The following is a 9621-nucleotide window of genomic DNA, read 5'->3' as shown; positions in this document are numbered from 1 at the left end:
AACGTTTGGTAGAAGAGCCTTCTTCTCTGTTTAGACGTCCTTCTCTAACCCCTTCTTCTAGCCGCATCCCCATATTCACCATCTCAGTGAAGTCAGAAGGAGCGCTAGCAATCATACGCTCATAATAAAAATAACTTAAGGTCTACAAAAAGATCTTAGTCATCTCTTTCTCTTCTAGCGGAGGCACGATCTGTGCTGCTAACTCTCGCCACCTCTAGGTGTACTCTTTAAACATTTCCTTGTCCTTCTGGGACATGGCTCTCAATTGATCCCTATCGGGAGCCATATCCACGTCGTACTTGTATTGCTTGACGAAGGCCTCGCCAAGATCGTTGAAGGATCGGATGTTCACACTGTCTAAACCCATGTACCAACACAGAGCGGCACCGGACAGACTGTCCTGAAAGTAGTGGATGAGCAACTGGTCATTGTCGGTCTGAGTCGACATCTTCCTGGCATACATGACCAGGTGGCTGAGAGGACAAGTATTTTCCTTGTATTTTTCAAAGTCAGGGACCTTGAATTTTACAAGGATCTTCACATTGGGAACCAAGCAGAGTTCGGCAGCAGACTTGCCGAAAAGATCCTTTCCTCTAAGAGTTTTCAATTCCTTGCAAAGCTCAAGAAATTGATCATTCATAGCGTCCATCTTCTCATAGACATCTGGGCCTTCAGATGGCTCAGAATGATAGATGGTCTCGTATACCTTGGGCAGAGTATGCATGACAGGAGGAGGAACAACAAGGACCGGGCTAGATGCCGACTTAGAAGCAAAGGTGGGAGCAGGACCCTCAGGAATGAAATTAGGAGGCATCCCCCACGGGAATCCGGCTGGCATGGCCGTTAGAGCAAAGTGTGCACTGACTGCAGGCACAGTCGAGGAGACAATCTCAGAGATGACTGTCCTCTGGGAAGGAGTTGAAGGTGTCGGAGAAGACTGGCTCTGAGCAGCCAAGAATGATTCCATCAAGGCATTTAATCTAGCCACTTCCTTTTTCAGCTCGCGGTTCTCTTGTTCCAGATGATCCTTCAGTCTTGAAATGTTGGCTCTGGTGTAGTACCGGTGAGTTAGTTTGTCTTCAAAATAAATGAAGAACAACAGAGTTAGACCACAGGACAGGAAGCCGGGAACAAAACCTGCTTATGCACATGATGCATGCAATGCTTGTGCATATGATTTGTTTTTTATTTCAAAGGAACTTTAGGGTTCTATTTGCAAATTTTGGAAATATTAAACATTTACCTCATTTGGAAACATCTCGTCAAATAGTATCAGGGAAAAGAAGTACAACATTATCAATCATATACAAGAGAAAAGGAAAATAATCATCCTATGGATCCCTAGAAACAATCATCCAATGCTCGGGACACAGGAAGATAGGATGCACGAAGCCTCTTCACTTCCCTCTCGTAGGCTGCCTCCATATCGGCTTTCTCTTTGGCGAGTCGGTCGTACTTCCTCTTCAAAAACTTGGAAGACTGAGGCAGTAGAGAAGTCCATGCATTATTAGGATCATCAATAACTTGATGTTCAAGGAACTCTATCAAAGCATCCTTCTCCTTGATCTGCTTAAGCAACTCCTCCCTCTCACGGATCCAAGCACGTGATCGATCTTCGTCTCTCAACTCCTCTACTCCTTGGTCAGGGAGGGTTGAAGGCCCAGCCATAACCAAAGGTGTAGGTCTCGGATACTCGTAAGGCATGAGATACTCAGATGCTCTCTCCCTAACCCAAGCGGTGTAAGGCTCCATAGCAACACAATTCTTAGGACCCAACTCTTTCCTTCCTTTCCTATGAATCTTGCGCCAGGCGCGGACCATTCCGCCCTTCAAGCCTTGGGGATCTTTACCCTCCTTAAAGAACACACCCTCTAACAGAATGTTATTGGTTTTATCCTTTAGGGGTAACCCAAGATGACGACGTGCCAAAACAGGGTTGTAGTTAATCCCACCACATGTACCAAGAAGAGGTACATTGGAGAATTCGCCACAAGAGTCGATAATCTGCACACCATCATACACACGGTTATACCAAGAGATATCATCATTACTGAGAGACATAAGCCTCGTGGACCACCGTAGACATCCCTTGTTCTCCTTGAAGGCGATCGTCTGCGGTAAGTGAGAAATAAACCACTTATAAACAGAGGAAAACAACACACAATGACACCACCACCCTTTGCATTCCTCATATGCAAAGAAAAATAAGTGTCACCCAACAGAGTTGGAACAGGATTAAGAGTAGCAAAAATCCTAATAATGTTCACATCCACAAACTTGTCGATGTTGTTAACAATACCAATCCATAAATGAGAAGTACAAATATGGCTTCAAAGGCATCCTCACTCATGGCCTTCCCATATATACAGTAGCTTGAGCAATGAGGAACTCAGAAGGGAGACCTTGAATTCCACCTTTGGTAGTCATATGAGCACCAACCAGAGATTCACCTATGTGCAATATGTCAGCTATCTCTTGAGAAGTAGGAATACTCTCTAAGCCACTGAACGGCAACTGGTCTAGAATAGGTATATCCACAAGGTAGGTATACTCCTCAAGTGTAGGTAAGAGCTGGAAGTCCGGAAACGTGAAGCAGCGGTACAAGGGATCATAAAAATGCACCAATACACTCATCAACCCTTCATCCACCTGAGTAGTCAGAAGAGGAAGAAGCTTCCCAAAACGAGCCTTGAAACCCAAAGGATCTAATACATAGGATGTCAAATTCCTTAACTCTTTCAAATCTGGTTGTTTGAAACTGTACTTCTTTGTATTCCTTCTTTGTCTTTCCATGTCTGAAAATTTTGCAAATAAACCCCTTAAGTTCCTTGAAAAGTTTCTTCATTATTGATGATATGGATGCAAATGAGTGCATGAATGCATGGATGCAACAATCGCACTCAAGGATCAAGCAAAGCACACCAAACAAAGGTCATGGGATGGATCATATCATCCTTAATATCAATCATCCATTTTGGTGGATTATGGTTTACACCTTATCAACACCCAAGTTCCATTGATATTAAGGATACATGAACGGATCAACCATGAATCAAGGGTTTGTTGCAAGTCACGAGCATGAAGTTTAGGTTAAGAACCACCCAAAGGGAGTGTACTAGGGTTTAAACCTGCCAAACATGTTCTACAAGAGGTTCCCATAGTCATCATCCCATCTTTCGGACATTATCAAATAAACGACTACTCGTATTCCAAAAATATTCTCAAGAGACACTTATGAGTGTAGTATCGCGTAACAATCGTATCAAATCTTACACTTGAATGACTTTCGCACTACATCCTAAAAAATAGGCCAAGATGGGTTTGGTAAACTAAGGTCCTTGGCTTCTAAGGTCTATATTGGAAAGAGTAATGTCTAACCACAACTTACTTGTGTGACATTATTGGTCCTAACATGACCTCCACCAAGTGAATGGACTTGCAAGTTAACTTGCTAAGGAATAACTCCACACAAGCCAACAAGACTACGCCATTCTCCTATCCTAAGTGCACTCGAGTCCGGGTATAGAACTCATCTCACAAAGATCACCAAGCATACAAGGAATTAATATCAAGCAAATCAATCATTACATACAATACAGTAATCCCAAATTGCACAAAAATATGTCACAAGACAACACAATACAACAAGCATGAAAAGTTGGCAAAACCCACTAGGCAAATGAGTCCCCAGCAGAGTCGCCACTTTTCTATAGCGGGGTATTCGTTACCATTAGAGATATTGACTAAATCCAAGGTAAATCATACAAGTCGAGTCGCCACCGCACTTCTATTTATCCAAAGGAATGGTTAGAAAGCGAACAAAAACCTAATAGTTTTAACAAAAACTAGTAAAAGAGAACAGAGATCTGGGTAAGGGGGTTGGTTATGCAATGGAAAGGTGTTAGGCACCCAAAACATCCTAGGTACTCCTAGGGATCCCTTTTCATACTTGTTGTAAGGTTTTTGTCTTGTGAAAAATTTGTTTGTGCAAACATGATTGAAGAGATGAGAAGAGAATATACAAGTTTATTTACATTTTGTGTTTGGATGGATAAACCCATTGCCTACGTACCATCTTATAAAAATATTAGGATCAAAACCTCGTAGTTCGGGATAAAAATCTCAAAAATGAGTTGGTGAATTGATTGGTCCAAAAGCCTTAAGGTCTTTTGTTATCAAAGGGAGAAAACCCAACCAAACCACAAATCCACCATGTGAGGATAGCTTCAACATGCTAGTGAGGGGTTAACCCTATAATAAGCATGGAAGACTCATTGTCCATCACTAAGGATATAGGTGAGTATTACATCTACCACAAGGATAACTTAAACCTAATGGCTAAAGGTTATGAAAGATTTGATTAAGAAGGTGGCCATTGGAACCATAAAAAGACACTTGAATGGGTTATATTTACCAATTAGGAGTATATACAAAAATGGTCAAAGTTGTCTTAAAGATCCAATTCAAAATAAGTGTTATGAAAAGAAAGTTTGAAAATCAAAAGCATAAGACTTAGGTTTCTAATAGTTGAAAACAAAGGTTTAAATGTTTGCACAAAGAGTTTTGACTTGGGTTAGAGTGGAGAGAAGAAGAAGAATGGATAAGTCCTAAGTAAAAAAAGGTGAGGGATAAAGAAGCAAAACCACAATGGAGTTCCTCCCTTAAGATCATATTGATGATCCAAGTAGCTCCCATCCTTTGGAATAAGCAATACAATAATAGTAAGCTCAAGCAATCAAACAAGTCTCTTAAGAGATCCTCAATGTGTCTTGTATCTTTCACTTTGGATGAACATGGCAATGGTTCTTCAATTTGAGCTCTCAAAGGATTCCCTAGCACAAAAGCACACACATCAAAAGTTCCATGAAGTAAATCAAGAATGGACAAGAGTGAGTTTAGAGATTCAGTCCTTCTAATCCATCTTCATCATTAAGGTCCTTTTATTCCAATATTTTTGCATAAGGAAAGTCCTAGAATCTAAGTCCATTTATCCATTTCATTGCATAGGGAAAGTCCTAGAAACTAAGTCTATTTCTTTGCATTTGGTTCACAACAAACAAAACAAAACACAAACACAATAATATATACACAATTATGTGCTCAAGTGAGCAAAAGGCAAATGACATTAACATAAACATGTGCTCAAGTGAGCAAAGAAAAAAGCAAATGGATAATATGTGCAAGAATAGTAAATTGCATAAAAGTAAAGAGCAAAAAGTAAATGTTAATTGTCAATAGTTAGTGTTAGTGGTTAGTGTGCCATAAGGCAAATTTAGCGATATGTTAAGCAATCGTAATTGGACTTATGTAGAAGTCACAACTATCTGAGGCCGATCAATAATAATGTAGGCAACAACACAAGTTAGAAGTCTTGATTAGTGAATTAAGTTCCCACAACTTGCCATGCCAAAAGAAAAAGAGAATTGATCTTGTATTGGTTTAAGCCTTTTGCATGATTTAGAAAACAACCTATCCTTAATGCAAAGCCATTCACTTGATCAATTGATCAAGATGAATTAGATTTGAATCAAGGAAGATTAAGTCTCCCTAATCAATGCTAACTTATCAACCTTCAACTCATTGATCAAAGAGAAAGGAGAAGAAGAAGAAGGAGATGAAGATTGTATAAAGAAATGGAAAGATCCAAATGCATAAGATGAAATAAGATGTACCAATCCAAATGTATTGACCAAATGACATTGAAAGTCAAAGTCAAACAATGATAAATCAGAAATGAGATGAAGATTGGAGATCAAACAATAAGCAAAATATTTTAGGCATTTTTAATATTAAAATAAACTTGAATTAAAAATAATGGAAAGGTCAAACATCAAAATCACTTCAAATTAACCTTGAAAGGTCCAAGTAATTTATCCCAAGTTCAACAAGGTCAAACAAAGTTTGACAAAAAATTTCAGCATTTTTAAAAGTTAGAAACTATTTTTAATCAATTAAAAATGAATAAAAATAACCTAATTGAACTAAAATTTCAAATAAATCTCAAATCAATTAAAAAATTGATGAGAATATTTTTCATAGATCCATCATCATCCAAATAGGGTAGGAAAATATTTTTGTATTTTTTGAATATCAAAAACTATTTAAAATGAATTAAAAATAACTAGAAAAGAGAAAATTCACAAAAAATATCAAATGACAAAATAAAAAATATTAAAAATCAGAAATAGAAACTAGAAATTATTTTGGAGACTAATGCAATTGGTCCCATAATTTTTGGATTAAAAATGAGAGAGATATTGATTTTTGAAATAAAAGGGAATAAACAAAATAAAATCAGAAATTGAAATAATATGTAAAATCAGGGATCGTTGGATGTGTTTCATTAATTGACGTGGCACATCAAATGGTACAGAGGCGCGCACTCACCATGAGTCCAAGTCAATGCGTAACACACAACATTAAAATAAGTCATAACAATCTAAGGCCAAGATCAAATCTGGAAAATGAATCCAAGGGTCCACAATGCATCTGGCAATGGGACGGCCATCAGAGCCACCTTCTTCTCCGGTGAGCTTGGATTTTCCGGCCAAAATTGAAGAGATCCAAAAGGCAACCAAAATGCACGATCCATAAAGCTGGGATGATGTACACCATCCCTGTGCCACTCAATTCCAATCTGGATCTCTATATTGAGAGAAATCAAAGATGGAAGTTCTGTGGTGCTCATCATGAACTCAATGGATTTCAAAAATTAAATGCATAATCATGATGCCTCTATTGAGAGGACTTCAGCAGACACAAGATCCAAGCAAATAGGTCAATGGATGATGAGATTCGAAGAAAATACCAGTTGAAGAGTAAACTTGATTTCTGGACACTTGAGCTCGATTCCTTAGTTTCTTTGCCAAAACAGAAGATCAATAAACTGAATGGTGAAGGTTTAGAAGCTTTAGATCCAAGGATTCAACCAGATGTAGTTGAATTTTGGATCTAAAATTTTTGAAAGAAAGTGAGATAGCTTCTTTGGTATTGGTTATGGTTTCAGTTGTGCAGCATTTCTGGCGCCATTAGGTTGAATGAGAATTAAGCTGAACCCTTCTATTTATTGCAAAACAAACTGCAAGCAAGGTGAATTCTCATGTGCATGGAATTTGGACTCTTCATGCATGGGCCTGTACAAGCGCATGGAGGGCCCAAATCTAATTGATTTGGCAAGCTTAACATCAGCATATTGGTTTTGGACATGCAAATATGATGTAATTGGATTATGCATGAAGTTTGAATCAAGTTTCCATAAATGCACCAAAATATTCCCTTCTTCGAAAATGCCATTTGCCAAATCCAAACATTATCATGTGAGTAATGGTTGGAAAGGTATTGATTTAAGGAACAATTGTTATGTTGGGCAAAAATCCATTTGAAGTGTGGAAATTTATGAAATTTGAGTTTAAAGTGTAATGTGCAAAACATGTCAAGGCAAAGTTTCTAAATTTGGCCAATGTTCAAGCCCTTCTGTTTTGATGATGCAAGCCTCAAATGAAAAAACCTCCAACATTAAAGTTGTATATCGTTTCCAGAAAATCAAAATGGACTTATATTTTGCATCATTTGGATTTTTGATGAAGAAGTTATGGGTACTTGAAGTTGGACTTTTTTGCCTTTCAATGCATTTGGCCCAAAAGGACCTATAATGTCTTGCATTATCAAATGTATTTCCTTTGAGATTTTGAAATTTTGTTCAACATAAAATTTGAATTAGACATATTAAGCTTTCCAATTCATTTGATCCCACCTCAAAATCATAAAAAATGAAGGAGTTATGTCCTTGGGAAGTTGACCTAAAATTAGGGTTTCAGTCAAAATGACCTATAATGTATTGGAATGGGAGATGACCTTCCAAGCTTCAAATGAATTTTTTATGAACATTAAATTTGTTCATATTGTCCTTACGAACATTTTGTCTTTTTGAACCATCTCCATTTGAACAACACATAAAAAGTTAGGTCTCAGTGCATTTCAAAATAGTCAGATGAATTGACTGATCAACTTCTCAAGTCCATGACTCATATCTTGATGAATTGATGATTGATGACACTCAAATAAGTTCAAATATGCATTAAATGATGAGTTAAAGAACTTCCCTTGATTGTATTTGATCATGAGCTGAGGTTGCTTCAAGAGCAAGGCATTATGGGGCACAGATGAATTAAGGTTTCTTTGTGGGACAAACCTCAAACCCTTTGACTTGCTTTGATAAAAATGATGAATTGAGATGCTAGGGAGGCATATTTGATGGATGAGAGCTTTGGGAACCATTACCATGATTGCTATCATCTTTTCTTGGTCATATCATTGCACAAAAGATCTCCTTGAAGCTCTTGACCTTGTGATTGCTCAAGCTACAAACAAAAGATGTTAGTGACATATTTTTGTGCTTTTGGTTAGCAAACAAAATAACAAAAACAATAATATACAATTCAAGCATGCTTGGTGATCTCAAACCACTCACAAGAAGTCCTACCCAAAGGTAAAGGAAACCAAGATGCTAATGATCCTTGAGGCAATGCAAGTGCAATGTTATGATGCCATGAGGGATCTTAGGGACAAAATTAGGGTCTTACAGAAGGCCATATCAAATATTTGGTATTTGGATAGTGGGTGCTCCAAGCATATGACCGGTGATGTGCACAAATTTTTAGATCTAAAGCTTAAGGCCAAAGGTTATGTTACTTATGAAGATAACAACAAAGGAAGAATTCTTGGCATATGCAAAGTAGGTGCACCAAATTTCATATCCATCGAATATGTGCTATATGTCGAAGTACTAAAGTACAACCTCTTAAGCATAAGCCAACTTTGTGATAAAGGATTCAAAATAAGGTTCACAAAAGATGAATTCTTAATTGAAGACGAAGTCACATAAGAGGTAATGCTTATAGGTAAGCGATTTAATAATATTTTCATGATTTCCCTTAACGATGTTTCTTTGAAGGTTAAATGTCTTGTGGCAAATAACAACGACTCATGGTTATGGCATAAGAGATTTGCTCACATTCACATGGAGCACTTGAATAAGTTAGTAAAACATGACCTTGTCATTGGATTGACAAAAATAAAATTCATCAAAGATAGACTTTGCGACGCATGTCAAAAAGGGAAGCAAACCAAATCAACTTTCACATCCAAGAATGTGGTGTCCACTTCTAGGCCACTACAACTGTTACATATGGAATTATTTGGTCCATCAAGAACAAGAAGCTTCGGAGGTAACTTATATGCTTTAGTTATTATTGATGATTATTCTAGATATACTTGGACATTCTTTTTAGTGCAGAAAAGTGATGCATTCAAAGCATTCAAGAAGTATGCAAAGCAAATTCAAAATGAGAAATCATTAACAATTGCCTCCATAAGAAGCGATCATGGTGGAGAATTCCAGAATACCTCTTTTGAAGATTTTTGTGAAGATCAAGGAATATTCCACAACTTCTAGGCTCCAAGGACTCCTCAACAAAATGGAGTAGTTGAAAGAAAGAATAGATCATTGGTGGAACTGGCAAGAACAATGCTTAGCGACTCAAATCTTCCTAAGTATTTTTGGGCGGATGCGGTTAGCACGACATGTTTTGAACTTAGTCTTTGTACAAAGATTAAGTTCAA

The sequence above is a fragment of the Lathyrus oleraceus genome, chromosome 3 (genome assembly GCF_024323335.1).
Source record: "Lathyrus oleraceus cultivar Zhongwan6 chromosome 3, CAAS_Psat_ZW6_1.0, whole genome shotgun sequence".
NCBI classification, from domain to species: domain Eukaryota; kingdom Viridiplantae; phylum Streptophyta; class Magnoliopsida; order Fabales; family Fabaceae; genus Lathyrus; species Lathyrus oleraceus.
The sequence above is the reverse complement of the archived record's forward strand: the minus strand, read 5'-3'. Positions refer to the sequence as shown.